Source organism: Bidens hawaiensis, unplaced genomic scaffold, assembly GCF_021521415.1.
Source record: "Bidens hawaiensis isolate Kalapana, Puna unplaced genomic scaffold, B.hawaiensis_p1.1 tig00058113_1, whole genome shotgun sequence".
Taxonomy (NCBI): Eukaryota; Viridiplantae; Streptophyta; class Magnoliopsida; order Asterales; family Asteraceae; genus Bidens; species Bidens hawaiensis.
Genome location: NW_027500501.1, coordinates 79,189 through 88,154, shown reverse-complemented (window position 1 = coordinate 88,154; position 8,966 = coordinate 79,189). Strand labels below are relative to the sequence as shown.

The following is an 8,966-nucleotide window of genomic DNA, read 5'->3' as shown; positions in this document are numbered from 1 at the left end:
AATATCTACAACCACTTGTCGAATTGTCGTAAGAGTTGATTGATTAACGGTCAATTTAGTGTACAAACAACCTACCCGAAATATGTACAAAATAAAAAGTCATTGTATAAAACTTCTAAAAAAGTGACTTAAATGAATTTTCTTTATTATATATAATGCATGAGTGAATGACTCTTAAATTTTAAGAGGTACAAACACTATTGCATAAATTACAATCTTTAATGTATACAAATTTAAAAATGTAGGGGTAATATAGTATTTTAGACATTATGTACTGTTAAGAATATTTAGTTTTGAAAATATTTACAATTATGATCCTTTAACTTCAACCAAACTTTGTTAATTTATCAAGTAGTTACAAATAAACCTCTAACTTTACCCATTTATTTGACATATTCATTTAAATTTTTTATTTCTTCTATATCTTTTAATATATTACGTTTTAAAAAAACCCAACTTTACCATTGCAACTTGCTTAATTTTATCGACGTTTCAATGTAAATTTTATTTTATTTTGAGGTGTTTATGATAATGTACAAGTCAATTATGCATAAGAGTACAACTCAAATATGCACTTATAAACCTCAAATATAATTACAAATTTAACCTCTCAATTATATTCAACTTTTGTAAGTTTAATTAATAATTATCCTTCCACCCCCTTAAGTTTACCCATATATTTATCTATATTTCCTTTTCTCTTTTTTTTCTTTTATATATTTGAATATATAAATTTTAATAAATTTCAACCTTATAATCACGACGCATTTATTTTTGTTGACGTTCCGATGTAAGATTTACCAACTATATATGTGCATGAGATAAAATAAAATGATTTCGTGTCACTTTAAAAGAAGTATAAATTTTGGTGAGTTTCGATCATTTTTTTAAAATTTTTTTTGTTGATTTTGGTCAACGATCAAGGACTTTGATAAGTCAAAACGTGTTCGAGTTATCACCGGTTGTAAGCCAAATAGGTTGGCTATGGGTGGACATTAAATCTCTGGTTGTTTATGAAGATTGCAAACACGAGTCTTGGGAAAGTTGATTTCCGGGGCTGATCTGGATCTACGACGTAAGTAGTGGGGTTGCGGGCCCCCCCCCCCCCCCCGAAAAGTGAACCCCATGAGAAAAAAAATTTTGATTCGTCACTGGTTGATGTTTCATATACACACAATGAAGGTTATGAAACCATTTTTCCGAGTTTTATTGTTTACTATATTCTTAAGAGAAGTACGCATATGTATTATTTTATTTTATGCTATCTCATTTAAAAGGTTTTTGAGAATTTAACTTACTTTTATATTTATTTTCATGTGTCAACACAATGGCTAAGCCTCACTCAATTGGTCTAGAAAAAAAAGGTACATTTGATTATATGTTCAAAAAGGAATATGTTTTTTCTAATCATTTGTTAATATTGGTTTGCTATTTGTTATCTTTATGATCTGATCATTACATGTCTTGTAACTACTAAAAACGTTTAAACATATTGTCTTCGTCGCAGCATCGCGCGGGTTTACTGCTAGTATGAATTAACATAGAAGTTTAATTAGCAAAAAACATGTAACATAAAATAGAAGTTTCTAAAATTAAAAAGTATGAATAAAAACTTGATAACTAAAAAACGATTTATAAAGTTTACAGTTTCTAAGATTAAACATGCAATACAAGAATATGAAATTACTAAATTAGACCCATACTTTAAGCAAAAAAAAATAAATAAGTATATTTAGAATCTTCAAAAATAAAAAATAATACAAACCAATTTCAAAATTTTGTTTTAATCGAAATACTTATAACCAATTGATATAGTGGCAGTGTGTTTTGTTTTAATAGAAATAGAAATACTTTGAAATATTGGTTTTAAAAAATATTTGTTGTTTGCGTTTTTTTTTAAGCTATTATCAAATCGAAATACTTGGTGTTAGTCGTCTGCCACATGACGAAAGTTGAGGTTTGACCCTTGGGCCTTGGTGTTCGTGAGTCATCACCCAACCGGCCCAGGAATTAAACCGAGAAATGACAACACAGTGTGATCCAAGAACTAGTCCATATGAGAATACCTCATTTTCAAATCTCTAGGACCAAAGTTTTAGTTTTTATTTTCGAGACAATTTCATAAAATAGTAATCAAGTTTTAAAAGTGTTTCAATTAGGTCACTCAACTTTAAAAAGTATTCTAATTAGGTCACTCAACTTTCATATTTTATTAATTTAAAGATTTTAACATACTTTTTTAACGTTTTTATTTTTTGTTTCACATAGGAAATCTTTTTATCTTTTTTATGTTGACGTTGAGTGGCGACGTGAATTTTATTTTTTATTTTTGAATTTTAATATAATTAACGTTTTTTAATTTTTTTAAAAATATAACTACATATATTGCAAATTCCGACCCCCACATATTATCCTCCATTTCTTTCTTAACAAACAAAAAAATCGGTGAGACTCGATTTGAAGATTTAGTGACCCGATTTGAGAAAAATATGAATGAGTGACCTAATTGAAACACTTTTGAAAGTTTGTTACTATTGTATGAGATATTCCCTTTATTTTTTGAAAACATTTTAATCTTAAATTTGTCACATGGGTTTTATTTTAATTTTTAACATACTGTCGAATTTTTTTTTTTTTTTTTTTTTTGTGTTTTTAACATAAAAAAATCTGTCAACTAGGTTTTTATAATATTTTTGGCAGTTTTTAATCATAAGTTATACTTTTTAAGCTTCTAAGTTTTTTAAAAGAAGAAAAGAAGATTTTTTATTCATTTATTTATACATTTTTATAATTTTTAAATAACTTGGTGTAAGATTGTGCTAAAGCAACGAAAAGTTTTTTTTTTTAATACATTGGTGTAAGATTCACACACATCATGCTTGCATTGTCGTGGCATTGGGACGGGATTTTGAGTTTTTGGATACTTATAACGCCATTAGATGAACCTTTTATAAACAAAAATTAACTTCAATAAGTATAATGTTAACATTGTTGGTTAGCATAGCTGTTTTATGTAATTCTCCCCTAATTTTAACTCCTCTACACATTAAGTTATTAATAGAATCTTTATAATAACTATGCCAATGTTTAACGTAACGTGTATTTTAGATTATGTGTTACATAAGAACCTAATAGGAAAAAAAACCAACAAAAACTAGCTACAACTTACAATTAACAATGAAACATGATCATCAAGTAAAGAACACAATTCTTTTCCCAAAAACTCATGTTCAAACCTATACATAGTTTAACAAGATGTTTGAAAGCCGCACACCATCTTTTTCTTTCTCTACACGTGCGTCACATACATATATAATTGTATATCTTTTAAGATGAAGGAGACGTCAAACTTGTTCAAAAGTACTTACATACATATATATACACAAACAACATGTGACACGACAATATACATAGCATAGAATTCAAGCCCCCCCTGATCATGCAATCAGACCAACCATCTGCCTCCGATATCCATCGACATCGACGGCAGAACCTATCATCTACACTGGTGTTACCAATGCCATCGAACCGTGAGGATCGCAACCGATAGCTCTCCCGTCATGTGTCCGAGGTGTTTTGGCCAGTTTGTCTATGAAATCAACGTAGACAGACCACGGCTCGTGGTCGAATTCACTGAATTCGACCCCCTCGCCAGAAGCCCGTCTACTAGAAGCACTCTCGCTCATGCTCGATCCTCATGTTAGTAATCGACACCCTGAAAGGGTTACGGATGTAGGAATCCAACCACCGTGGAGGCGTAGGGTGGGTAGGGGTCCAAGCCAGCGGTTTGATGACATGGATGGGTGGGGCCCGGATACCGGAATTCTAGCCCGCCCAAGATCACGCTCTTGGGTTATTCTTACACCGAATAACCTCCCAAGGGTCGGAAGTCATCCGAACAATAATGATAATGATAATGATAATGATAATGATAATGATAATGATAATAATGAAACAGAAGGTGGGGTCTCACGAGGGGTTGACCCCCGAAACTATTATGCGGGAAATGAAATAAACCAATTAATCGAAGAGTTGACTCAAAATGACCGGCCGGGCCCACTACCCGCCCCAGACTCGGCTATTAACGCATTACCGAATGTTAAAATCACGCAAACGCACATCCTTAACGACTCCGAATCTTGTGCGGTTTGCATGGAGGATTTTAAAGTAGGTGGAGAAGCAAAGGAGTTACCATGCAAACATATTTTTCACTCCAATTGTATCGTGCCATGGTTAAGACTTCATAACTCTTGTCCCATATGCCGGAACGAGCTGCCCGTGCCAACCATCACCACCGATGGCAGTGATTCTTCCGATGGCGGGATGGATTCGTCGGCTGATAGTAGGGGTAGAAGACGGCGGTGTTGGAGATGGAGAAGGTTAGCATCAATGTGGCGTTCGTTTCGACCAAGGTATCAAGCTTCTGGTTCTCATGGTGTTAATAATATTACGAGTACGTCGAGGGCGAACTCGTGCAGCATTCTTTAGCCAGTAATTATGGCATTGCCGATTGTTAAAATCAGTCATTGTTATTTGTTGAATCATAATGCTAAAATGATTAAATGTGTTGCAATGCAATTTGTTCTTCCTAAAGTTCCATCCATGTACTAATACTAAAAGTTGCTAACTAGTAACAATATGGATAATGTTTAACTAAAAAAATGCCAAACCTTTATGTCAAAACACTACCACATATGAAGGCTCTCATTAACTTTTTCTTTTAAAAACAAGTAAAGATTTAACTAAAAAACATTTACTTTAACCTTTTTATTATAAACATGTGAAAGGGTGGCTTTATTTTTTGGAAACAAATTGGTCAACACCCCGAGCCCTCACGCCCGCCAGCACAATACCGCCTCTGTCCTTTGGCGCCTTCCATCCCATACCTAAAATAAACGCCCAACCAGGTGATGTGGCATGGGCCACTATTCCCCAACACTTATGGTTATGGTTTCATTCGGCAGTACTACCAATAAGTGCTGAATTAATAAATAGTTTGAATGGCATAAGAAATTATGAGCCACAAAGTACTAAGTATGTCAATGTGGTGGTGGAGGATGTTGTGCTTGAGTGGCAAATCAAGACTATGGGGTATACACCACTCTTTCTCATTCTCCTCATTCGTCATATCAGCGTCACGTCAGTTTCCCCCCATCATTCTCCACCATCCTTCAACCAAGGAAATACACCACTCTTCATCATTCTCCACCATTCTCCTTTTTTATTTTATTTAATTTATATAATATTCAAAATCCCCCTTCACTTGTCCGGGCCCACCTTAACCCTTCGGTGTATTCCAAGTGAGACCAGTACTAGGGGTTGTCCACTAGTGTTTACCCCTTAGCCTAAGGGTTATGAACACATGTAAAGGGGTAAAAATTTTATTCAACATCATTTTGAAGCTTAATGTGTAAGAGGTTTTTTGACCATGTTCTATTCTGGTGAACCAAACACACTTAGGGGAAGCTTGGCAATCTTGTGTTTAATCAATTAGAGTTCTTGATTAAGAGGTAAGCTCTAAATCATTCAACATGTCTTTGAAATTTAACCATTAAGAGTCTCAAGACCGGGAGCCATAAAAAGGTGTAACCAAACAATTGCTACCTCTGAATAATTTAGATGTAGTCTCTAATGGATTTAATGTATCAAATAACCCCTTAATGCTGACTGATTTAAAGATAGTTTCTAAGTTGAATCATTAAATTAGTAGGTTATCAAATAGCCCGTTAGTTTAATAACAACATAAATAGTGGTTACCCGGGTGATAACACACGAACAATAGTTCATTGTATTTTATACTAACATGGTTGAAGTCATAGTTGTGTTAATTGTTTTTTTTCTATAATCGTGTTACTGTTATAGTAATAGTAAATTTAAAACGCACTTCTAATTTACTTGTCTCTTAATGCCCCAAGTGTGTTACAAAAATGATAATAAAGAAGATTGGAAATGTTGGTCAAACTTTGTCTTAAATTGCTTAACAATCCATTCCAAACAACACTCATTTCTAACAGTTTTCAGCATGTTATGTTAAACATGTTATTGGTGATTGGTATTCGTAATTCTCTTGTTTTGCAAGGTTGATAGAGTTAGGGTATTTGGTATAATATGTTACTAGGTTAGATCTCGTGTTCGACACAGGTAGAAAATATAATAAAAACAAAATATTATTATACTTAATATGTAAATTTAATTATTTCATATAATAATTTTTATTTATGACTTTTATTATTAAGTTTTGATATATTATGCATTATAACTTTAAGTTAAAAACCAAATCTTGGTGTTTGATTTATAAAAATAAAACATTCATAACGACATTGTCATATTAAATACTGTGTTTATTAAAATGGTATTTATAACAAAATGTTGTCATAGATTTAAAAACTAAATTTACAAAGACTAAAGTTTTGTTGTAAAAGAAAAATAAATAAAAATCTTACAATACTACTAAAGAAATACATTTAACCCCTCAAATTCATTCATCATCTTCTTCTTCTTCTTCTCTCTCTCTCTCTCTCTCTCAATATACGATATATTATGCTTCAAGATGAATCCATTTTAATTTCAGTCGTCCATTGCCTTGATTAGCCGGACACAACATTCCGCTAAAGTATTTATTCGATATATTAGTAACTTTTATTTAAACTTATAATATTAGTTGTTGCTAATAACTTTTGTTTCATAATTATATAATCAGATGATGATAGCTTTGATGTTGTTGATCTGGACGTGGTTGTTGTTATATTGACGATGACCATGTGAATAATAATTCTCTTGAAGTTCTTATTAGAGATCGTTTGGTAAGATATATTGTCATACAAAAAATTATGCGTTATTTTCATTGTCATTTCAATTTATTTCCACTTTGTTTTCTGTATTCTTTTTAATTGTAATCTAATTTTACTATAATCTATATAGGTTCTACATCAAACTCCAAGATTCAATGGACATGTTGAAGGTTTTGAGATATACGAAAATATTGATGATTTATTCGGAATTATTATGATAATTATTTCAATTACATCCACTGATAATTCTTACTAATTTGTTTTTTAATAGTTTAGTATATCTAACATTAATTTATTTTTAATAATTTCAGTTTATGGATGCCCAACTTGGTAGATTGGCTAATTGCATGGAAAAATATTTGATTGGGAGTAGGTTGATTGTGTTTGTTTTGGTCATTATGAATGTATTTTAGTAATTAATTTTCTATCATTTATTATTTTATGTAACTTAGACAATTCATGTAAACTAATTCATTTTTATATAAATAAAAATCTTTATTTTTTCTGTGTTAAAATTTTTGAATCTTATCTTAAAAGTCTTACCAATTAGTTATTGAACTTTTAAAAAAATGGAACGCTTTTTATAATAATATTTATATTTATTTATTTCTGATTTTAAAATCCGAAATTGACTAATATTGCAACAATCATTTGTAATTTTTTTTTAGTATTCAATCTCAAAAAACTTTCCATCTTTAATATTGGACCATTAGTTATTGAACTTCCAAAAAAATGAAAAGGTTTTCTTATAATAATACTTACGTTCATTTGTTTCTATTTTTAAAATCCGAAACCGGCCAATATTGTAACAATCTTTTATAGTTTTTAGTAGTATTCAATCTCAACAAACTTTCCATCTTTTATATTTGACCAAATTTTAATGTTTTCAGACCCGGCCCGGGCGTCGACCCGGACGCCTTACCGGGTCAAAGGTCGGACCGACCTGGGAGGGCGAACCGGTGTTTGACCCGGATGACGTCATAAATAATTATATATATATATAATTCATATACATGTAAAAATTAATAATAACAAATAATAATAATAACAACAACAAACTTTAATGTTTATTTATGTTTAATACATTGTTTTTTGAATATATATGATTTATATTTGATCAATAAAGACATCAATGAAGCTTGGTTGGTTGGCTCATGGGTAATTATTAAAGCTTTTATATAGGAAATGCCTCAAGTTCAAATCCCACTATGCACATTTCATTTTAGATTTAAAGAAAAAATGGGTTTTACCGGTCGACCCGTCGGGTCACCGGGTCCGGGCCGACTGCCACCCGCCAAACCCGGCCATGTTTTTAGAAAACGGGCCAAATACCCCACCCGTCCCGGTTCTGAGACCGGGTCCCGGTCGGACCGGTCCAAATACCTCAGTATATCTTGTTGCTCTTCATCAACCAACTGAGGATATTCATACTCACCTTCATCATGAGAATATTCATAATCATCTTATTCATAAGGATATTCATAATTATTCTCATCCCAGTTTGGTTTAGTGTGTATAATCTCTTCATTAATTTGATTGGTCCACTTAGCCTCGATAGATTTCCTTTGTTGCTCTGCTTTCTTGTTATTCTCAACCATAATATTTATCAATTTATCAAGTTTGGATTCTACTGTGTCTTGGTAACTTGAGAAAGGGGCATTACTGGTTCACAGTTGTCATAATACGACTCTTGATCATAATGGCCATCCATGTTTGATTGATAATCTTCATCTTCATAGCATGTCCTCATATAACTTTGCCCATGACAACACTCTTGCCAATTTTGTGAAACTACTGGACAATCTCGATAGTGATACGGGCCTTCACAATAACTAAAATCACCATCATTGCTCATGGTGACAATAGCGTACTCGGGTTTCGGGATGTTATGTTAAAAAAAACCTGCAAAAATAGCTAAAATACCCGAGGTAAAACGGAACATAAATAAACAAAACAAAATAAGAAAAATCTTTTTGTATTTTTGAATTTTTTTCAGGAAGCTCAAATAAGCGATATAACATTAAGCACACTAGCTCCCCAGCAATGCCGCCATTTTGATGATCGTGTCGTACCGATCATGCAAAAACCTAATTTTACCTATAGACATGGTAAGTCAGGTATAGACTCCAGAGGAGCATGTGGCACTACAAAAGAAATGTCATTTAGTGGCACACG

General features: G+C 32.2%; 1 pseudogene; it reads left to right on the top strand.

Annotated features, from left to right (window-relative positions):
• The first annotated feature begins 3,439 nt into the window (after window positions 1–3,439).
• LOC143602203 (E3 ubiquitin-protein ligase RZF1-like) lies at window positions 3,440–4,488 on the top strand (annotated as a pseudogene).
• Window positions 4,489–8,966: the final 4,478 nt, after the last annotated feature.